The 24,600-nt window shown below is 43.1% G+C and overlaps 1 protein-coding gene across 1 annotated transcript in view; it reads left to right on the forward strand.

The window, feature by feature from the left end:
* LOC135516059 (TBC1 domain family member 22B-like) overlaps window positions 1–24,600 on the forward strand; it is a 186,590-nt gene that overhangs the window by 63,967 nt on the left and 98,023 nt on the right. The window lies entirely within an intron of this gene.

A 24,600-nucleotide genomic window follows, 5' to 3' on the forward strand; every position in this document is an offset into this window, starting at 1 on the left:
GTCTATCTGGTGTCTGTGGATTGAGCGGAGGTTCAGCTGGCTGTCTGTCATTTGGTCTGTGGATTGAGTTTAGTGTCAGTGGGGTGTGTTGGTTCTCTGTCGTGCTGTCTGTTAATTGAGCGGGGGATCAGTGTGGTGTGTCTTGTTGCTGAGTATTTAATGAGTATCGGTTTGTTCGCAGTCTCCCATCGCCAGGCGCTGATTTTAACGCTTAGCTGATTAACGTTCTTTATTTGCTCTAACGAGTCATTAAGTAATTGCCTCTGCACGGCCACTGACATTCACTGGAGGTTTCCCTCCCTCTTTCCTCCTCTGCTCTCTCTTATCCCCCTCTTCTTTCGTTCTCTGATGGAGTTCCCCATTGACCCAAGTTTGTGTCTAGTAGACTGATGTGGAAGGCAGGGAACAGTGCACACACATTACTTATTGGCAGTAGTAAAGAAATGTGCATCTGAAGTAGGCCTAGCAATTAGAAAGAAAGACGCTTAACTTTAGTTTTGCGATTTGCCTCTTGCTCTGTTATTTTAAATAGGGTTATTTAGAATCTGTTTTGGCTTGAGCCACTTTTTTTCAACTTGGGCTTTTCATAAATATTTATTTATTTCACACTCCTCATATTTCTAGTTTATTTAAATTTTAAATCATTGTTGTGAAATATAATATACACTATCATACTAATAGTACAGTACTTGGAATAGTTCGTATCACGTCTTGAAATATTTTCTTCTTTAAGATGATGGAGAAGCTGACTCATTATTCCAATGGCCAGGAACTGAAACACCAGATCTATTTTGAGACTTTCTCCACACATTTTCTCATCCTGATTCCATAAAATGCACTGGAGCTGAAAATGGTTCTGAAAAAACTCCTTGTCAAGATGTAATACATTTTCCATGAATAATAATCACGGTTATTGAATATTTTGGTATTATGTTAATTCCTCTACTATAAAAAGGCATAAATTGGATTTCTCGGCATGAAATATTGTTCCTTTATCATTTTGTCATCCCGCTAAAATGCACTTGACATGATGCAATTGAGTGTCATCTTTTTTTAAGATACACATTTGTTGTTGAATAATCTTCCACTCTTCTGATAGTAATTCAGACTGTAGCTACTGCACATAAAATCAGCAAAAAAAGAAACGTCATCTCACTGTCAACTGCCTTTATTTTCAGCAAACTTAACATGTGTAAATATTTGTATGAACATAAGATTCAACAACTCTGACATAAACTGAACAACTTCCAGTGATGTGAATAACAGAAGTGGAATAATGTGTCCCTGAACAAAGTGGGGGTCAAAGTGTCAAAGTAACAGTCAGTGTTTGGTGTGGCCACACACTGCAGTACCTAATGCAGCTGATCTCCTCATTGACTGCACAAGATTTGCCAGTTCTTCCAGTGAGATGTTACCCCACTCTTCCACCAAGGCACCTGCAAGTTCCCGGACATTTCTGGGGGGATTGGCCCTAGCCCTCACCCTCCGATCCAACAGGTCCCAGACGTGCTCAATGGGATTGAGATCCAGGCTCTTCGCTGGCCATGGCAGAACACTGACATTCCTGTCTTGCAGGATATCTCACACAGAACGAACAGTATAGCTGGTGGCATTGTCATACTGGAGGGTCATGTCAGGATGAGCCTGCAGGAAGGGTACGACATGAGGGAGGAGGATGTCTTCCCTGTAACGCACAGTGTTGAGATTGCCTGCAATGACAACAAGCTCAGTCCGTTGATGCTGTGACACACCGCCCCAGACCATGACGGACTCTCCACCTCCAAATCGATCCCACTCCAGAGTTCAAGACAAAACTGCGACTCATCAGTGAAGAGCACGTTTTGCCAGTCCTGTCTGGTCCAGCAACGGTGGGTTTGTGCCCATAGGTGACGTTGTTGCCGGTGATGTCTGGTGAGGGCCTGCCTTACAACAGGCCTACAAGCCCTCAGTCCAGCCTCTCTCAGCCTTTTGCAGACAGTCTGGAGGGATTGCACGTTCCTGGTGTATTTCGGGCAGTTGTTGTTGCCGTCCTGTATCTGTCCTACAGGTGTGATGTTCGGATGTACCGATCCTGTGCAGGTGTTACACGCGGTCTGCCACTGTGAGGATGATCAGCTGTCCGTCCTGTCTTCCTGTAGCGCTGTCTTAGGCGTCTCACAGTACAGACATTGCAATTTATTGCCCTGGCCACATCTGCAGTCCTCATGCTTGCTTGCAGTATGCCTAAGGCATGTTCACACAGTTTTCATAGCTGTGACCTTAATTGCCTACCGTCTGTAAGCTGTTAGTGTCTTAACAACTGTTCCACAGGTGCATGTTCATTAATTTTTATGGTTCATTGAACAAACATGGGAAACAGTGTTTAAACCTTTTACAATGACGATCTGTGAAGTTATTTGGATTTTTACAAATTGTCTTTGAAAGACCGTGTCCTGGCTGAGTTTATTTATCAATTAACATCCCACTCAGCCTCTTAGACCAACACTACGTCCCAAATGGTGCCCTATTCTCTATATAGTGCACTACTTTTCACGAGGTCTCATAGTGCACTTCTTTTGACCAGTAGGGAGTAGGGTGCCATATATCTCCCATTCTTACATTTTTTTCTGTTTTTCTCCCCAATTTCGTGGTATCCAATTGTCTCATCGCTGCAACTCCTGTACAGACTCGGGAGAGGCGAAGGTCGAGAGCCGTGCGTCCTCTGAAACACAACACAACCCAACCAAGCTGCACTGCTTCTTGACACAATGCCCACTTAACCCGGAACCAGCCGCACCAATCTGTCAGAGGCAACACCGTGCACTTGGTGACCGTGTCAGCATGCACTGCGCCCGGCCGGCCACAGGAGGTGCTAGTGCGTGATGGGACAAGGACATCCCTGCCGTCCAAACCCTCCCCTAACCCGGACGACACTGGGCCAATTGTGCGCCGCCACATGGCTCTCCCGGTCGCGGCCGGCTGCAACAGAGCTTGGACTCGAACCCAGAATCTAGCACAGCGATGCAGTGTCTTAGACCACTGCGCCACTCGGGAGGCCCCCATTAACTATACTTCTAATGATTTCTGTGAAACTGCAAATTAATTTCTTAATGGATTCTTCCGTATTTCACACTCTAGAAATGATCCCTCTTCTTTTCCTCTTCTTATCCTCCTCTTTTCTCCGTTAGTGGCAGCTCATCTCGAGTGATGACTCTCTGTTTAACTCTGCCTCAATAACAGGTGAAGTCGATGTGGATAGTGTTAGTGTTCTGTTATGTTGTGGTAAGTTTCAAGTTTTGTCACGTGCACAAGTACAGTGAAATGTCTTTCTTGTAAGCTCTATCCCAACAATGCGGTAATCAAGTAAGCAGTAAGATATTCACATTGTGTGTAGACTATAGTGTAGCTATACTATAGCCTTCCCAGACATACAGTTAGAGCCTAGTTCTCCCCATATTAGAGGTCTTCACGGGACTCGTTCGGAAATGTGCCTGGGGCTTTCCCACCCGTACACGTTTTTCATAAATACATTTTTAAAACCTAGAGAACCATTCCCGAATGGACTCGTGGACAACTTGAAACGTTCCATATAGACCTGGTCGGATCCAGACCCAATCCGAGTGAGGGAAGCAGAAGAAAAGTCCTTTTTTTAAGCTATTTTTTCTCTCTAGCAGATGGGGGAAGGGCCATACTGTGAGCAAGTGACGCAGGGAGGGAGAGACGAGAGACACCAACCAACCAAGCACACTTGTGCTTTAGTACGCTAATAGCTGTCATACAGCTAGATTATCAGATATGATTACATAGTACCTGTCTTGACTGCATCAAACTGGGAGAAGCTAGTTAAGATAGCCTGCTAGGCTAATTAAGGCAGCATCCCACAGTTACAAATGACAACCAGTCCATTCAGAATATTAAGTAGCAGCCTACCTGTTGGCTTTTGGTCGTTGTAGCCTATCCTTCTCCTTTAACTTATTCCGTCATTTTAATTACATCTTCCATTGATTCGATATCTCAAAAATGATGCAACACACAAGGCTCTATGACTATAGCCTATTTCCGCTTTGATGACTTGGTCAACAACAAAAACAAGCTCCCCGTGCCATGCTCCTCTCTCGTGAAAAGCAATAGCAGCAGCATAAGTTATAGAATTTTTCTCTCTCTACTGCAGCAGTCGAGGTTGGATCTCTACGGGCCCTTTTGGACAAGTCAGTTACCCAAGACCCGTGACAATCATATCACCTCCTACCCAGACCTGTGAAATTATTTAGAATTCTGGATCCAGATCTGTTCGGGTCCCGGATCGGGTATAGGTCGATCCGCGAAGACCTGTACCCCACATCAGTCCAATTGATATGTCTATCATCTATAGCTCATGTATTTCTATGTGGCAGTGAGAGCCCTAGATACAGTACTGGACCACTAGCCAAGCAACCAGCAGGCCGCAGAGAGAACAGCAACAACATCTCTGTGCATCTTTAATGGCACCCAGTGCCAGTGCCATTTCAGATACGGCCATAGAAACCGATCTGAAATGCAGCTCTGCTCTCCTCTCCTCTGCTGCTGTACCATCGCCATGGTTACGTGATTGCGGCGCAAGCGTTGGACGTTGGTAGGTGAGTCGTACTGCTGGGTTGGTTGGGTGTAGAGGAGAAGCAGCTGTGTGTGTTGGCTGACTGCGTGGGCTGGGCTGGTGCTAGTCTAGTCCAGTGCAAAGCCTATGGCCGCAGGCAGTTATTTTCATCCTCTAGCTTGTGTCCTCTGTAGGCTATCATATGTTTACTATAGGAGGAAGACACGCACACACACAGAGTGCATATTTATTTGTTTATTACCACACAATGTGTATTTCCATAAATCACAGATGGATTCACAATGCTCTCTCGCCTCTTTCTCTCACACTGTGTAATTACGCTCCCAGCATCACTTGTTTCTCAGCATCACTTGTTTCTCTCTACTAAAACAACTTTGCCAGATTTGACTCTCATATTAATTATCCACTGTTTCAATTACCTACCTGAGAGGAATCTATGTGATAATCATTAACCAACACTAGGTTTAAGGATAGTTGGCATGTGTTAGTCAGGTTGGGTTAATCTTAAGTGAGATTACGGATATCTGTGGCTTGTGGCCACTCTTCGCTCTGTGAAGACTATACAAGATGATATTGACACATCTAGATATGACATACAGGCTTTCATAGACTCCAAAACCATCTCTCCACAATGTTTTCAGCTAAGGGAAGCCTGATGAAGAAAATTCAGTTGTGAATGTAACACGTTTTGGGCGAAAATTTATTGCGAAAAACAAATGTTTTTAGACAAAAAATCTGGGTACTCGGACTTGGTTGAAGACAGTCAAAGTTTGGGCACCTACTCATTCAAGGGTTTTTCTTAATTTTTATTATTTCCTACATTGTAGAATAGTAGTGAAAACATCAGAACTATGAAATAACACATGGAATCATGTTGTAACCCAAAAAGTGTGAAACAAGTAACAAAATATATTTGAGATTTGTTTCTTCAAAGTAGCCACCCTTTGCCTTGATGACAGCTCTGCCCACTCTTGGCATTCTCTCAACCAGCTTCACTTGGAATGTTTTTCCAACAATCTTGAAGGAGCTCCCACATATGCTGTGCACTTGTTGGCTGCTTTTCCTTCACTCTGTTGTCCAACTCATCCCAAACCGTCTCAATTGGGTTGAGATCGGATGATTGTGGAGGCCAGGTCATCTGATGCAGCACTCCAGCACTCTTGGTCAAATATAGCCTTTACACAGCCTGGAGGTGTGTTGGGTCATTGTCCTCTTGAAAAACAAATGATAGTCCCACTAAGCACAAACCAGATGGGATGGTGTATCGCTGCAGAATGCTGTGGTAGCCATGCTGGTTAAGTGTGTTTTCAATTCTAAATAAATCACAGACAGTGTCACTGTCAACGCACCATCTCACTTCCTCCTCCATGCTTCACGGTGGAAACCACACATGTGGAGATCATCCATTCATCTACTCTGCGTCTCACAGAGACACGGCAATTGGAACCAAAAATCTCAGTTGGACTCATCAGACCGAAGAACAGATTTCCACCGGTCTAATGTCCATTATTCATGTTTCTTTGCCCAAGCAAGTCACTTCTTCTTATTGGTGCCCTTTACCTAGTGGTTTCTTTGCAGCAATTTGACTATGAAGGCCAGATTCACGCAGTCTCCTCTGAATAGTTGATGTTGAGATGTGTCTGTTACTTGAAATCTGAGGCATTTATTTGGGCTGCAATCTGAGGTGCAGTTAACTGTAATGAACTTATCCTCTGGAGCAGAGGTAACTCTGGGTCTTTCTTTCCTGTGGCGGTCCTCATGAGAGCCAGTTTCATCAAAGCGCTGGATGGTTGTTGTTGTTGTATTTCAGCATGACAATGATCCCAAACACACCGCCCTGGCTTCGTAAGAAGCATTTCAAGGTCCTGGAGTGGCCGAGCCAGTCTCCAGATCTCAACCCCATAGAAAATCTTTGGAGGGAGTTGAAAGTCCGTGTTGCCCAGCAACAGCCCCAATACATCACTGCTCTAGAGCCGATCTGCATGGAGGAATGGGCCAAAATACCAGCAACAGTGTGTGAGAACCTCGTGAAGACGTTTGACCTCTGTCATTGCCAACAAACGGTATTTAACAAAGTGTTGAGATAAACTTTTGTTATTGACCAAATACTTATTTTCCTCCATAATTTGCAAATAAGTTCATTAAAAATCCTACAATGTGATTTTCTGGATTTTTAATTTTTTTTTGTCTGTCATGGCCTCTCATCTTTTTTAAGTGGGAGAACTTGCATAATTGGTGGCTGACTAAATACTTTTTTGCCCCACTGTATACAATGTAGAAAATAGTAAAGATAAAGAAAAACCCTTGAATGAGTGGGTATTGTCCAAATATTTGAGTCTACATGCCATCCAAGTTGTCACAGACTCCAAAATAATTACTACACAATTTTTCCCAGTTAAGGTAAGCCGGATAAAGCCTCCTGCATGCTGCCATTAGCAACTAAATTATCCTTATGTGTTCTGTGTGCAATTTTAAAATAAATGTGTCAGTTACATCGCTATGCATATGATCTATTAGAAGCAATTATTGGTTCCATGATTGTTTTCCCCAAGAACAAAAAAATTCACACGAAGATTGCAGTCTGGAAGCTGTGGTATCTCAACGGCCAATAAGAAGCCGCTTGGCTTGGGCTTGGCAGATGTAGAGGAGGGGAGGACCTGTGTTAGGCTGATAGTGGAACAGACTCATGGAAACACACACACGCACACACACTAAAATCCACTCTTCCACACTCGATTTGCATGGGGAAAATCACCATGTACAATGCCTTGCAAAGGTATTCACCCCCCTTGGTGTTTTTCCCTGTTTTGTTGCATTACAACTTGTAATTTAAATAGATTTTTATTTGGATTTCATGTAATGAACATTCAGAAAATAGTTCAAATTGGTGAAATGAAAAAAGTATTGAGTATATCTTTTCATGTGACAACACTGAAGAAATGACACTTTGCTATAATGTAAAGTAGTGAGTGTACAGCTTGTATCACAGTGTACATTTTCTGTCCTCAAAATAACTCAACACACAGCCATTAATGTCTAAACCGCTGGCAACAAACGTGAGTACACCCCTAAGTGAAAATGTCCAAATTGGGCCCAATTAGCCATTTTCAATCCCCGGTGTCATGTGACTCGTTAGTGTTACAAGGTCTCAGGTGTGAATGGGGAGCAGGTGTGTTTGGTGTCATCGCTCTCACAATTCCTCATACTGACTGGTCACTGGAAGTTCAACATGGCACCTCATGGCAAAGAACTCTCTGAGGATCTGAAAAAAATAATTGTTGCTCTACATAAAGATGGCCTGGGCTATAAGAAGATTGCCAAGACCCTGAAACTGAGCTGCAGCACGGTGGCCCAGACCATACAGCGGTTTAACTGGACAGGTTCCACTCAGAACAGGCCTCGCCATGGTCGACCAAAGAAGTTGAGTGCACGTGCTCAGCATCATATCCAGAGGTTGTCTTTGGGAAATAGACATATGAGTGCTGCCAGCATTGCTGCAAAGGTTGAAGGGTTGGGGGAGGTCAGCCTGTCAGTGCTCAGACCATGCGCCGTACACTGCATCAAATTGGTCTGCATGGCTGTCATCCCAGAAGGAAGCCTCTTCTAAAGATGATGCACAAGAAAGCCCGCAAACAGTTTGCTGAGGACAAGCAGACTAAAGACATGGATTACTGGGACCATGTCCTGTGGTCTGATGAGACCAAGATAAACTTATTTGGTTCAGATGGTGTCAAGCCGTGTGAGGCGGCAACCAGGTGAGGAGTACAAAGACAAGTGTGTCTTGCCTACAGTCAAGCATGGTGGTGGGAGTGTCATGGTCTGGGGCTGCATGAGTGCTGCCGGCACTGGGGAGCTACAGTTCATTGAGGGAACCATGAATGCCAACATGTACTGTGACATTTTACATTACATTTAGATACTGAAGATCATGCATGATCTCCTCCCTTCGGAGACTGGGCCGCAGGGCAGTATTCGAATATGATAACAACCCCAAACACACCTCCAAGACGACCACTGCTAAAGAAGCTGAGGGTAAAGGTGATTGACTGGCCAAGCATGTCTCCAGACCTAAACCCTATTGAGCATCTGTGGGGTATCCTCAAATGGAAGGTGGAGGAGTGCAAGGTCTCTAACATCCACCAGCTCCGTGATGTCGTCATGGATGAGTGGAAGAGGACTCCAATGGCAACCTGTGAAGCTCTGGTGAACTCCATGCCCAAGAGGGTTAAGGCAGTGCTGGAATATGATGGTGGCCACACAAAATATTGACACTTTGGGCCCAATTTGGACATTTTCACTTAGGGGTGTACTCGCTTTTGTTGCCAGCGGTTTAGACATTAATGGCTGTGTGTTGAGTTATTTTGAGGACAGAAAATGTACACTGTTATACAAGCTGTACACTCACTACTTTACATTGTAGAAAAGTGTAATTTCTTCAGTGTTGTCACATGGAAAGATATACTCAAATATTTACAGAAATTTGAGGGGTGTACTCACTTTTGTGATATACTGTATACACATGTTCTGAAAGGCCCCGGAGTCTGCAACACCACTAAGCAAGGGGCACAACCAAGCAAGTGGCACTATGAAGACCAGGGAACTCTCCAAACAGGTCAGGGTCAAGGTTGTGGAGAAGTATAAATCAGGGTTGTGTTATAAAAAAAAATATCTGAAACCTTGAACATCCCTCGGAGCACCATTTTTAAATCCATTATTAAAAAATGGAACGAATATGGCACCACAACAAACCTGCCAAGAGCGGGCCGCCAACCAAAACTCACGGACCAGGCAAGGAGGGCATTAATCAGAGAGGCAACAAAGAGATCAAAGATAACCCTGAAGGAGCTGCAAAACTCCACAGCGGAGATTGGAGTATCTGTCCATAGGACCACTTTAAGCCGTACACCCGATAGAGCTGAGCTTTACTGAAGAGAGGTGAGAAAAAAGCCATAGATTAAAGACAAAAATAAGCAAACACGTTTGGTGTTTGCCAAAAGGCATTTGGGATACTCCCTAAACATATGGAAGAAGGTACTCTGGTCAGATGAGACTAAAATTGAGCTTTTTGGCCATCAAGGAAAACGCTATGTCTGGGGCAAACCTAACACCTCACATAACCCTGAGAGCACCATCCCCACAGTGAAGCATGGTGATGGCAGCATCATGCTTTTGGGATGTTTTTCGTCAGCAGGGACTGGGAAACTGGTCAGAATTGAAGGAATGATGGATGGCACTAAATACAGGGAAATTCTTCAGGAGAAACCTGTTTGTCTTCCAGAGATTTGAGACTGGGACGGAGGTTCATCTTCCAGCAGGACAATGACCCTAAGCATACTGCGAATGCAACACTCCAGAGGTTTAAGGGGAACCATTTAAATGTCTTGGATTGGCCTAGTCAAAGCCCAGAACTCAATCCAATTGAGAATCTTTGGTATGACTTAAACATTCCTGTACACCAGCAGAACCCATCCAACTTGAAGGAGTTGGAGCAGTTTTGCCTTGAAGAATGGGAAAAAATCCCAGTGGCTAAATGTGCCAAATTTATAGAGACATACCCGAAGAGACTTGCAACAATAAGTGTTGCAAAAGGTGGCTCTACAAAGTATTGACTTTGGGGGGTGAATAATTATGCACACAAGTTTTCAGTTTTTTTGTTTGTTTCACAAAAAAAAATATTTTGCATCTCCAAAAAAAAAAAATGTTTTAATGACAGTTTATAAGGCAACAAAATAATAATGCCTAGTGGTTAGAGCGTTGGGCCAGTAACCGAGAGGTTGCTGTATCGAATCCCTGAGCTGACAAGGTAAAAATCTGTTCTGCCTCTGAGAAAGGCAGTTTTAACCCACTGTTCCCCGGGCGGCCGGAGACATGCATGGTTCTATTTTGGAATTTGTGGTCTGTAGAGCTGCAGCACTAGTTTTACCAGCCCTCTCTTTCTAATCTGTAGGGAAAAGGTTAATGAACCCAGATGATCACAACACCAGGCTCTAGGGATCTCTCTGTGTGTGTGTGTGTGTGTGCGCGTGTTTGTGCGCGTGTGTGTGTGTGTGTGTGTGTGTGTGTGTGTGTGTGTGTGTGTGAGAGAGAGCAGGAGTGTGAGAGAGAGAGAGCAGGAGCGTGAGAGAGCAAGATCGATGGCGTGTGCTTGTGCGCTGCATATATGTAGGGCTGTCCCTGACTTTATAAATCTTGGTATACCGAGTGTCATCTGTTCTTTCGACCAATCAATCAATTGGTCAAAGTTGTATCACTTGTAGGTTTTCATATATAGACACATCCTATGTGTTTTAATCAACTATATGCACTGAGCTTGTCTGATGCTTTAAGTGCCCTGTTTGATAAATAATTAAGGCGCACAAATGACTAGAGGGAGTCTGACCACAATTGATTTGATTGTGTCGGGCAGGACTCAAACTGGCTGTGTTTTAAACAAATGACAGCGAGTGACTGTGTGACGAGCACCCATTGTCGCTCTCTCCTCCCTACTGCACCGTCCACCACAGAACATTAACAGTGTTTATTGCGTTGTGTGTGTTGCTGAAGCTGCAACATAATTACAGCCATTTCTGACTGAAAAGTTACCTTGCCGAAATCCCTCATTTGTTTAGGAAAAACATTCCCTGTGCCTTCAACCCTTGCTTTCTTTACGTGAGGCATGCACGTGACCAATATGGTCTGACCTATAGCACATCATAATCACATCAATAAATTGGTTATAACAAATGCTGAACACTGTAAAACATTTGTCAGCGAAATAGATGCAAATGACATGACAAACTCGAAACGGGGGAATGTTTGGTTGCTCAGGGGATAAAGGGGAAGTCAGATGTGTGGAATACATTTGAGTAGTTGTGGAAAATACTGGATATCAAGGTAAGCAGCAAGCGCTGCGTGCATAATGTGTGCTAAACAGGTGCTGTTAGATGACAATAAAACATTTTCTGACCGTTTGGAACAATGTAAACAACACTAAATAAATTATAAGCAAACCAAAGAGTATGTTGTAATGCTGTTGTTTTTTAAAGACTTTATTACAGCAGGGACTAAACAGTCGCGACTAAACAGTGAATGCAATTGCCAAAATGGAATGGTTTTCTAATTATTCAAGTGCCGCATTTTTATATATATATATTTTTTTAATGTAAACGCTTGATTGCATTTGAAGTCATGAATGACTCATATGCTGTGTGATGACATGAACAAATTAATGATTGATTTATACAATAAACCTATATTAGTATTGAAATATGGGCTTAAGCAAGTTACGGTATTAAGACTAAGCAGGATGCGGTCTAAGGCCTATACAGCTCAATGGTGGTTATACAAGGCCGCTATACTCAACCTGCTAATGATAATGGCATTACTTATTTATTTTATTTTATTTGACCTTTATTTATCTAGGCAAGTCAGTTAAGAACAAATTTGTATATTCAATGACGGCCTAGAAACAGTGGTTAATTGCCTTGTTAATGATAATCATAATAGTAATAATAACTATAAGACGGAGATCAAGAAAAAGGATTGTTATTATTATAACTATATTTTTTCGGACAATTTAGAACAGTGTGAACAACACTAAAGAAATTATAAGTAATACCAGAGAGGCTGGTATAAAGCATAGCAAATATTAAAAACAGCCGAATTTGTGAAATTGTTTATCCGACATGTTGTGGTCTCGATCGACCAACAGCCTATCGATCAAACAATCGACCGGTTGCGTGCGGCTTGGTGCTATTAAACAAACACTCAGATCCTGCTTGTGTTCCCTGTTTATCTTATTTCTGTAGATATATGGATGATTTATAAAGCCAGGCACATTTAACTGCGACAGCTATCCAACACGGAAGAAAGCGCATTTGTATAATATTTTTTATTTGTGTGGCACCATTGTTCTTACACAATAATAACCATATACAATTTCAGTAGCACATGTCTTAGACTGATGGACCGTGCCACCCAACAGCCTCCACAGTGGATCAGTACACTCGAATCAGACAGGTGCCTTGTAGGCTACACCATGACCATTTTCTTTATTTTTTTCCCTGCTGCTCGCAATCTCGATTGACCAACAGCCTATCGACTAAACAATCGACCAGTTGACTTATTGGGGTTCAGCCCTAGTGTGTGTGTGTTTTCTTGTTCCTGTGTACTAGTGTGTGTCTAGCCATACACCTGTATCCCGCTATTAATGGTCAAACACCTTTATCTCACCCTCCCATGGACTGGGCTTCACCTCGTATGGCTGCATCCCTGTTCTCTGGTCCTCTGTTCTCTATTGTCCCTCTTTCTCTCTGGTTCCTGTGTCCAGTCAGTGTGATGTTCAGTGCCTGTGTCCTCGCTCCTGCTCTGTCTCTCTGTCTGTGTGTTTGTGATGCTCAGTGGCCATGTCACTTTTTTTTTAACCTTTGTTTAACTAGGCAAGTCAGTTAACCTCTTGAAACTCTGGGGGGCGGTATTTCATTATTGGATAAAAAACGTTCCCGTTTTAAGCGCAATATTTTGTCACGAAAAGATGCTCGACTATGCATATAAGTGACAGCTTTGGAAAGAAAACACTCTGACGTGTCCAAAACTGCAAAGTTATCGTCTGTGAGTGCCACAGAACTGATGCTACAGGCGAAACCAAGATGAAATTTCAAACAGGAAGTGCCCCAGATTTTGAAGGCGCTGTGTTTCAATGACTCCTTACACATGGCTGTGAATGGGTCACGAATGAGCCTACACTTTCCGTCGTTTCCCCAAGGTGTCTGCAGCATTGTGACGTATTTGTAGACATATTGACCATAAGACACTACATTTACCAGGTGGTCGCTTGGTGTCCTCCGTCACAAATACTGCGTAATCTCCAGCTCCAGTGCTTTTCCGTATGCTACAGAGGAGAAACCCAACTGCCACGAATGATTTATCATCGAATAGATATGTGAAAAACACCTTGAGGATTGATTCTAAACAAAGTTTGCCGTGTTTCTGTCGATATTATGGAGTTCATTTGGAAAAAAATTTGGCGATGTAATGACTGAATTTTCGTTTTTTTTTCTTAGCCAAACGTGATGAACAAAACAGAGCCATTTCTCCTACACAAATAATCTTTTTGGAAAAAATGAACATTTGCTATCTAACTGAGAGTCTCCTCATTGAAAACATCTGAAGTTCTTCAAAGGTAAATAATTTTATTTGAATGCTTTTCTTGTTTTTGTGAAAATGTTGCCTGCTGAATGCTAGGCTTAATGCTATGCTAGTGTTGCGATACGAAACCTTCAGCCCCGCCCCTTGGCCGGCAGCGAGGTGCTAGAGGTGGTTAGCGTAACGTTCCCTGGATTGGACAGGGCACTATAGATACTTGAGGTTATCTCGGTATAACCAGGACCGCTCGCGTAGCCCTGCCTCTCTTTCTGTATCGATACGTTGTCCGCGTAGAGAGGTATTTTGCCTTGTCACTCTCAACAATCTAGCTCTAGCTGGGATGTGTGAACCCCACGTTTCTCCTCCAGACTCTTTGTTTCACCACTAATTGATCCTTGAGTTGTTATTAAGCACTAGTCCTACCAGTCTCTATATGATTTCCCTGTGGTTGAGTATTTCCCCTCTGTGATGTATCTAGTTTAACGTGTGAAGACCTTTAGTCAACTTAGTCTCACTACTCTGCCCGTCGGCTATGTATCGCTTGGAAAATAAAACTTAGATAGATCAATAAGACAATTAAATTAATCACTACTGGACACACCTTCCTCCTTGTCTTTTAATGGTAACTCATTCTGTCATAGAGCATTGATCCCCATTTCCAGTGTCCCGGTAGCGGGGAGTGTCAGAGTTGTTATCTCCCATGCCGTTAACTGTCTTTGAGAGAACCTTTTACTCGAGACAAAATAAGACTACCGTTTATTTTTGAAAACACTCTATTTTTTGTCTTTTACAATCAAACACACTTCAAAATACACAATTTGTTACTCGGTCACACACAGCGTTAATCAAAAACATGCAAATGACTTAATGCTCTTATAAAATGCCTGGTACAATGATAACACTTATCTCTATATTAAATACTTATAATAGTTATTTAATTACCTTTGAGAGATGACGAGGAGACCCACAAGATCAAGAGCAGAGTTTCAGTCGGTCAGAGTTCTTTTAGAATTTAGTTAGTAGCGACTCCCCTCTACTGGCTGAGAGGTTGACTTAAAGTCGGTGGTTTACTAAATTTAGAGATTCAAGTTTGGACTGGATGAGAGGACCCGTTGGTGATCCCTCGGCCTAAGCATATTGACCAGGTGCGTGTGTCTCAGAACCTCGGCCTCGTTGCGTGTTACAGACTCTTTGATAATTCCATTGGGGCAATGGAATATCAAATCCCCAATGGAATATCAAAGAGTCTGTAACACGCAACGAGGCCGAGGTTCTGAGACACACGCACCTGGTCAATATGCTTACAGGGTCAATTCAGATAACCATAGGTATAAACAAGAGATCAACTAAAGGAGTAGAGTGACTCTCAGTCCCGTTGAACTACCGCAGCGTCCGTGGCACGCAACGAGGCCGAGGTTATGAGACACACGCACCTGGTCAATATGCTTACAGGGTCAATTCAGATAACCATAGGTATAAACAAGAGATCAACTAAAGGAGTAGAGTGACTCTCAGTCCCGTTGAACTACTGCAGCGTCCGTGGCACGCAACGAGGCCGAGGTTATGAGACACACGCACCTGGTCAATATGCTTACAGGGTCAATTCAGATAACCATAGGTATAAACAAGAGATCAACTAAAGGAGTAGAGTGACTCTCAGTCCCGTTGAACTACTGCAGCGTCCGTGGCACGCAACGAGGCCGAGGTTCTGAGTCACACACACCTGCTCAATATGCGACAAAACTGCTGTTCAATAGGTAAACAGGATATTGGAAAGTCACTTCTCAGATCCAACAAGTTAGAATCTTTAAGTAATTTGAGTCAGGTGTCAATTTACCCGAATTCAAATGGTTGTCTAAATGAATTCAGAATTCAAGAAGTCAGCGCCAAAGTAATGGCAAATGTCTCTTTATATACCTTTTGATTCTCTGGACCCGATCCGCTGCTCCTCCCAGTCCCTCAGAGCAGAGAGGGTGATGACATATCTTACAACAGGAAATACTTTTCTTACAGTGCATATATGGGCCTCTGGTTATGACTGAGCCTATTACTCTAGCAACAATGAGGAAATACTTTTCTTACAGTGCGCATATGGGCCTCTGTTTATGACAGTGCCCTTACTCTATCAGCAATGAGTCTAACAGCTGTTCCCATTCAGAGGTGTCACTTGAGGCAGAGGGTGATTCTTCCTGACACCAGTCAGGTTCAATAGTTGGTTGGCTTGAGTCGTCTTCTGGTGGCTTTGCCCAATCCAGTATTTCAGTAGGCGAGGTCATCTCTGTCTCTACCCTTGGTGGGTAAGACAGGGGAAAGGACCAGGAGGTAGATCCCTTTGGCATTTTACTACACTAGCTATCAATACTCTTACACAAATGCTTGTGTAGCTATGGTTGAAAAGCATATTTTGAAAATCTGAGATGACAGTGTTGTTAACAAAAGGCTAAGCTTGTGAGTGAATATATTTCTTTAATTTCATTTGCGATTTTCATGAATAGTTCACGTTGCGTTATGGTAATGAGCTTGAGGCTATGATACGGGATTGCTCATCGCAACCAATTCTTATTTAGGAACAGTGGGTTAACTGCCTGTTCAGGGGCAGAACGACAGATTTGTACCATGTCAGCTCGGGGGTTTGAACTTGCAACCTTTTGGTTCCTAGTCCAACACTCTAACCACTAGTCTACCCTGCCTCTGTAGTGGCTGATCACAGGCTACAGCCCCTCTCTTTCTCCTGACAATATGCTTCGACAGATGGCATGGTCCTATCGTTCGAGAGGGAGGGAGAGTGTGTGTTTGTGCAGAGCTTGGGACTTTTCACTCTGCCTATTTTAACCCTCATAATCTGACTGCTCACCTATAATGCCCGTAACACACTCTTACTGACACGTTCTTCTTCTCAGCAAAAGGCTCTTATTATTGCATATGAACTAGACCCTGGGTTTGTGTGTCATGTTGACTCATAGAAATAGAACTCATTCTAGCTTTGTGGCGTCTACTACTGATGACGTCAGAAACTGAGTGGTGGCCCAGTGAGGTAGAGTGAGTGTGTGACTGAATAAAGCAGAGAACACTGTGTAGGTGACTCAGATCTCCCAATATAACAAAGGAAATCATTTGCTGTGCTTCCCTCGCAATGGAAATTCACTTCTTTAGCATTGTCCTATCAGAGCAGGCTTCAGTTCCTCCAGTGACCACAGGGGGAGCTGTTGATTTGTGGAACAAGTAGTACAGACGAATAGAAACACAGCGCCTTCTTTCTTATACCCTTGTTCATGCATACTCTGAGTTAGCCCCGATTCCACATCAACCCCCTTACCCCCAAGACACTTGTACACACTCCTATACAAGTGTCTCCCCTACCCTCACCTCACTTGAACAGAACAATGTTAAACTGGCAGTAAAGACGACCTGGAGAGTGTCTGATTTGTATTAAGGCAGTGGTCACCAAGTCAAGATCTACCACTCTACCATAAAAAAAACGACTGTAGGAATGAGGTTTGTGCAGCAGGTCTAATACATTATCACAGCATATTGGCTATGATTGGCCTGGCGATATTGTTCTTCTCAGACCATATTGTATTTCAAAACTCATGCTTTGATAACAAAATAGATCAGTTGTTGCATCACTTGGCACAGCTGAGCATAAATTGAAATAATTCGCTTTTTTATTTTACTGGACTTGATCTGTATCTGATGGTCAGTTTCAGCCGAGGAAAGGAGAGAGCAGCAGAGTGTCTGCCTCTCATAGCCCCTGCTCTCTCTTTTCCTCTGGTGAGACTGAACAGGGGACACAGTCTTCCACCTGATGGGGCAACTGGAGTCGCACCACTTTATTTCTGCCTCATGCACGAATGCATGGTGTTCGCATGACCAGAACAAGTGAAATATTCTTCGATATTAAAATAGACACGACAAGCTGCTAATAATAAAAACACAACATATTGAGACACTTGGCTACTTCATTCTTTGCAGCTGCAGTGCTGCTTGTAGCACGAGTGGAAGTAGGGATAAGCGTATTTTATGTTTTGTAAAAGTGTTGGAGAAAGAAACTGTGACAAGGCTGAATTCTTTGATAGTTTCGTGGAAGCTGTAGGCACGTTGATATGAGCTATCCGATTGGCCAGCACAGTAGGCGCACTTGATTTAGTTCTCCTGGTCTGCCGGGTAGGCGGAGTTTGTCCCAGACAAATTAAACGGTTAAAAATGGGAAGACTTTGCCTACCCGGGGTGTAGGGCTTCTGAATCAAGTGGACCTACCGCCAGCAGCGCAAGACGAATACAAATAGATAGAGAGGAGCGCAAGGCTATATCGTTGGCTTTTCTACAGAAATGTTTGGTGATCGCAATCGACCGGTTGGTGACCACTGTATTAAGGGCTCATGAAAAGGCTCTCCTGTCTTTTGAACAATCTATCCATCCAGCCATTCCTTCTCCCTGTCCATATTAGAGCCTGTCTTCAGCAGTTTGTCTCTTCTCTCTTCTCCCTATTTACCTGAGGGCGGCTGCTGCTCACCTCCCCTGGTGTTACCTGTCAGAGTAGCCACTGAGGACACACAAACGTAATAGGCGGCTGGCCAGTGATGCGTATAAAGAGAGAGTGGTTCGTCAGGTGTGTGAGAGTAGTAGAGTGTGATTAATCAGTATCATCTCTCTCTAGTGTTCCACTCTGTTGCAGTTGTCAAGAATGTGTCAAACCCTACATACAGCCCTCCCTAAAGCCCACACCATATCTGTCACACACACCTCATGTTCCCCACGCCTCACCTAATCAATCGGGTTATATGTTCATGATCCCATATGGCACCCATCAGCGTGATAACAAATTATATTACACCTGGTCTATATTAACCCAGGTCGACACATGATGGACATGTAGAGGTAATTAGAAGGACGTATGGTTAACAAGGCAACAAATTATTGTATTTTTTCATTCGCTGTATGTAATGGCTTATAGGTCCTTATGGGAAACATGTTGCTCATGTGAAGATGCATATACAGTTGAAGTCGGAAGTTTACATACACAGGTTGGAGTCATTAAAACTCGTTTTTCAACCACTCCACAAATTTCTTGTTAACAAACTAGTTTTGGCAAGTCGGTTAGGATGACACAAGTCATTTTTCCAACATTTGTTTACAGACAGGTTATTTAATTTATAATCCACTGTATCATAATTCCAGTGGGTCAGAAGTTTACATGCACTAAGTTGACTGTGCCTTTAAACAGCTTGGGAATATTGCAGAAAATGATGTAATGGCTTTAGAAGCTTCTGACAGGATAATTGACATCATTTTCAATAAAAAAAAGGAAACCTATTATTCTGACATTTCATATTCTTAAAATAAAGTGGGGATCCTAACTGACCTAAGACAGGAAATTTCTGCTTGGATTAAATGTCAGGAATCGTGAAAAACTGACTAACACTAATGGGACAGGAGATATGCTTGTTCAAAGTCTGGAATTTGGTGTCTGTGATATCGTATGTGACTTAAGAACATAAGTATTAGGGTTTAATATTTTCCAGGTATTTTACAAATGTTACATCCCGAGAATAATTCACCTTTCTTCCGGGTAACCCGGTATTTCCCGCCAAAACCGGAAGTGTCATTGAAAGCATTATACGTCATATAAATATGTCTGGATTTTATTAGAGCTTTGATCAGCATGTAAATTTTAACCTGATGCTTCCCGAGTCTGATGAGACTTATATATTATATTATATATTAAATACATTAAATACACTGCATATATATTATATATTAAATACACATATATATGAAATACACTGCTCAAAAAAATAAAGGGAACACTAAAATAACACATCCTAGATCTGAATGAATGAAATATTCTTATTAAATAGTTTTTTCGTTACATAGTTGAATGTGCTGACAACAAAATCACACAAAGATTATCAATGGAAATCAAATTTATCAATTTTGAGTGGAGTCACCAAACCATACTACAGGCTGATCCAACTTTGATGTAATGTCCTTAAAACAAATTAGGCTCAGTAGTGTGTGTGGTCTCCACGTGCCTGTATGACCTCCCTACAATGCCTGGGCATGCTCCTGATGAGGTGGAGGATGGTCTCCTAAGGGATCTCCTCCCAGACCTGGACTAAAGCATCCGCCAACTCCTGGACAGTCTGTGGTGCAACGTGGCTTTGGTGGATGGAGCGAGACATGATGTCCCAGATGTGCTCAATTGGATTCAGGTCTGGTGAACGGGCGTGCCAGTCCATAGCATCAATGCCTTCCACTTGCAGGAACTGCTGACACACTCCAGCCACATGAGGTCTGTAATTGTCTTGCATTAGGAGGAATCCAGGACCAACCACACCAGCATATGGTCTCACAAGGGGTCTGAGGATCTCATCTCGGTACCTAATAGCAGTCAGGCTAACTCTGGCGAGCACATGGAGGGCTGTGCGGCCCCCCAAAGAAATGCCACCCCACACCATGACTGACCCACCACCAAACCGGTCATGCTGGAGAATGTTGCAGGCAGCAGAACATTCTCCACTGCGTCTCCAGACTCTTTTATGTCTGTCAGGTGCTCAGTGTGAACCTGCTTTCATCTGTGAAGAGCACAGGGCACCAGTGGCGAATTTGCCAATCTTGGTGTTCTCTGGCAAATGCCAAACGTCCTGCACGGTGTTGGGCTGTAAGCACAACCCCCACCTGTGGACGTCGGGCCCTCATACCACCCTCATGGAGTCTGTTTCTGACCGTTTGAGCAGACACATGCACATTTGTGGCCTGCTGGAGGTCATTTTGCAGGGCTCTGGCAGTGCTCCTCCTGCTCCTCCTTGCACAAAGGCAGAGGTAGCGGTCCTGCTGCTGGGTTGTTGCCCTTCTACGACCTCCTCCACGTCTCCTGATGTACTGGCCTGTCTCCTGGTAGCGCCTCCATGCTCTGGACACTACGCTGACAGACACAGCAAACCTTCTTGCCATAGCTCGCATTGATGTGCCATCCTGGATGAGCTGCACTACCTGAGCCACTTGTCTGGGTTGTAGACTCCGTCTCATACTACCACTAGAGTGAAAGCACCGCCAGCATTCAAAAGTGACCAAAACATCAGCCAGGAAGCATAGGAACTGAGAAGCGGTCTGTGGTCACCACCTGCAGAACCACTCCTTTAAAGGGGGTGCCTTGCTAATTGCCTATAATTTCCACCTGTTGTCTATTCCATTTGCACAACAGCATGTGAAATGTATTGTCAATCAGTGTTGCTTCCTAAGTGGACAGTTTGATTTCACAGAAGTGTGATTGACTTGGAGTTACATTGTGTTGTTTAAGTGTTCCCTTTATTTTTTTGAGCAGTGCACATTTTTTGACCCCAACATTAATGACATTTAACGAGCCCGATCCCCAAAAAAGCCCGAATGATCTTGCTTGTTATCCAATACATATATGATATAGGCTACTGCACATTACGCATGACAGAAAAAACAGAAAATTCCATAGATAGCCAGCAATATGCTCTCTTGAGTACATAAATGAAACCTGCTCCAGCACCAGGAATTGCACACATCATTCAAATAATGCTAAAGCAGAAGATAACATGCGACTCTGGTTCAGCACGTGGCCTACAAAGTTACAAGTACAGGCTAGCGAATTGGGATTTTAATTTGGAAATATATTAGGGCCTATTTGTATAATTAGTAGGCTTACGCATACAGTATATAGCTTTAATAATATTTCCCCTAATGTTATTAGCCTACCTCTTTCTCTCTCTATCGTTGCCTCATTCATTCCTCGCCTTTCAACAGGTAAATGCAGTACATTTCGTTGTCCTTATCTTCATCATTCTAATAACGTCCTTTAATAATATAGGACTAGAAATAGAGGCAGGTGGCTTTCACTTCTCTTCACAAACAGTGAATGTTTATGGGCCTGAATAAATAACTGCTATAGCCTACCGCCATCGCAGGTTCGCTCTTCTTTTGGCTACCGTGTTTAACATTCATCAAAAATGAGCTTGTGTCCCTCTTCGAATTGTCTATTGGTATAAGAAATGCAAAAGTGCTAAGTAGTGTTTTTTTAATGAGAGGCCAGCGGAGCACAGGTGCTTGCGTATTGCGCATGAGACAGAGGCTATAAGCGTATTATGCATAATCCATCATTATTTAGCTAAATAAAAGGCTAATACTGCATTGAATGTATTACCCGAAAGAAGTAGGCTAGGACATCTATATATAGGATTGTATATCAATCAAGAACAGGATTATCTATATTGGATGCAATTTAAATAGCGTTAATGGAGAGAGAGAAAGATTGAAAGTGCTCACACGTGCATTGATTCAAAGCAACGATTCTCAAGTGATAGGCTGATTAAAAAATCTGCAGCGGCAATTAAAAAAAATATATCTTTGCAATTAAAAAAATAATGTGATCCCCGAAAGCCAGATGGAGATGGGTAAATTAGACAAGACTTCAGTCTTTTTATATTACCTATCACAAGAAAAGAAAGTTAACATGATGAGATGATTGGTCTACATGCATTGTGAACTGCGTTGCATATGGCAATGGGCCATCTGTCCCCACCCTGAGTGTTGATTCATCATGCAGAGGCCGTAGCAAAGCCCGATTTTGACATCACATATCATTTAGCAGGTCCATTTCATGCTATGCTGTTCATATAGATAATTTACTGGTTTCTCAGTTATTTATCTCGGTCAAAGGGAGTGGTTTTGGGCAGTAAATCTTGGTAACTGGGTTCCCACCATTCAACCCTTGTACACTACCATTCAAAAGTTTGGGGTCACTAAGAAATGTCCTTGTTTTTGAAAGAAATGCAAATAACATCAAATTGAAAAGAAGTACAGTGTAGACATTGTTAATGTTGTAAATGACTATTGTAGCTGGAAACGGTAGATTTTTTAATGGAATATAAGCATACAGAGGCCCATTTATCAGCAAACATCACTCCAATGTCACAATGTTCCAATGTCACACTGTGTTAGCTAATCCAAGTTTATCATTTTAAAAGGCTAATTGATCATTAGAAAACCCCTTTGCAATATGTTACCCACGGATGGACTTCATTGCTAGGCAGCGTAGCCTAGTGGTTAGAGCGTTGGACTAGTAACCGGAAGGTTGCAATTTCAAATCCCCGAGCTGACAAGGTACAAATCTGTCGTTCTGCCCCTGAACAGGCAGTTAACCCACTGTTCCTAGGCCGTCATTGAAAATAAGAATTTGTTCTTAACTGACTTGCCTAGTTAAATTAAAGGTAAAATTAAAAAAGAATTTTTTTTTGCTGATGTAGAGCTTCATAATCTGTACTATATTTCCATGGCTTTTGAAGGTATTATGCATGGTTTAGATGATAGGTCTATGTGCAGAGAACATACTGAAAGAGTAAGATGGCACTAAAATTGTTATCAGTATTTTTTTTTAAATATAGATTAGTGCTGTATATTTGAATGACTGTGGAGAGAAGATGTAGTTGAATGACTATGGTTGTAGATGTACTAAGAAGCATCAGTCTGCATAACCACAGCAACTCGCCCAAGCCTCCCCCATTTCTCCTTCACCCAAATCCAGATAGCTGATGTTCTGAAAGAGCTGCAAAATCTGGCCCCCTCAAATCAGCCGGGCTCGACAATCTGGACCCTCTTCTTCTAAAATGATCTGCCAAAATTGTTGCAACCCCTATTACTAGCCTGTTCAACCTCTCTTTCGTGTCGCCTGAGATTCCCAAACATTGGAAAGCTGCCGCGATCATCCCCCTCTTCAAAGGTGGAGACACTCCAGACCCAAACTGCTACAGACGTATATCTTTCTTACCCTGCCTTTCTAAGGTCTTCCAAAGCCAAGTTATCAAACAGATTACCAACCATTTCGAATCCCACCGTACCTTCTCCGCTATGCAATCTGGTTTCAGAGCTGATCATGGGTGCACCTCAGCCACGCTCAATGTCCTACACGATATCAGAACCGCCATCGATAAGAGACATTACTGTGCAGCTGTATTCATCGACCTGGCCAAGGCTTTCGACTCTGTCAATCACCCCATTCTTATCGGCAGACTCTCAAATGATTGCCTCGCCTGGTTCATTAACTACTTCTCTGATAGAGTTCAATGTGTCAAATCGGAGGGCCTGTTGTCTGGACCTCTGGCAGTCTCTATGGGGGTGCCACAGGGTTAAATTCTCAGGCCGACTCTCTTCTCTGTATACATCCATGATGTCACTCTTGCTGCTGGCGATTCTCTGATCCACCTCTCGGCAGACGACACCATTCTGGCCCTTCTTTGGACACTGTGTTAACTAACCTCCAGACGAGCTTCAATTCCATATCTCTCCTTCCGTTACCCCCAACAGCTCTTAAATGCAAGTAAAAATAAATGCAAGCTCTTCAACCGATCGCTGCCCGCACCTGCCCGCCCGTCCAGCATCACTACATTGGACAGTTCTGACTTAAAATATGTGGACAACGACAAATACCTAGGTGTCTGGTTAGACTGGAAACTCTCCTTCCAGACTCGCATCAAACATCTACAATCCAAAATTAAATCTAGAATCGGCTTCCTATTTCGCAACAAAACCTCCTTCACTCATGCTGCCAAACATACCCTCGTATAACTGACCATCCTCGACTTCGGCGATGTCATTTACAAAATAGCCTCCAACACTCTACTCAACAAATTGGATGCAGTCTATCACAGTGCCGTTCGTTTTGTCACCAAAGCCCCATATACTACCCACCACTGTTACCTGTACGCTCCCGTTGGCTGGCCCTCGCCTCATACTCGTCGCCAAACCCATTGGCTCCAGGTCATCTACAAGTCTCTGCTAGGTAAAGCTTCACCTTATCTCAGCTCACTGGTCACCATAGCAGCACCCACCCATAGCACGCGCTCCAACAAGTATATCTCACTGGTCACCCCCAAAGCCAA

The sequence above is a fragment of the Oncorhynchus masou genome, chromosome 27, assembly GCF_036934945.1.
Source record: "Oncorhynchus masou masou isolate Uvic2021 chromosome 27, UVic_Omas_1.1, whole genome shotgun sequence".
Taxonomy (NCBI): domain Eukaryota; kingdom Metazoa; phylum Chordata; class Actinopteri; order Salmoniformes; family Salmonidae; genus Oncorhynchus; species Oncorhynchus masou.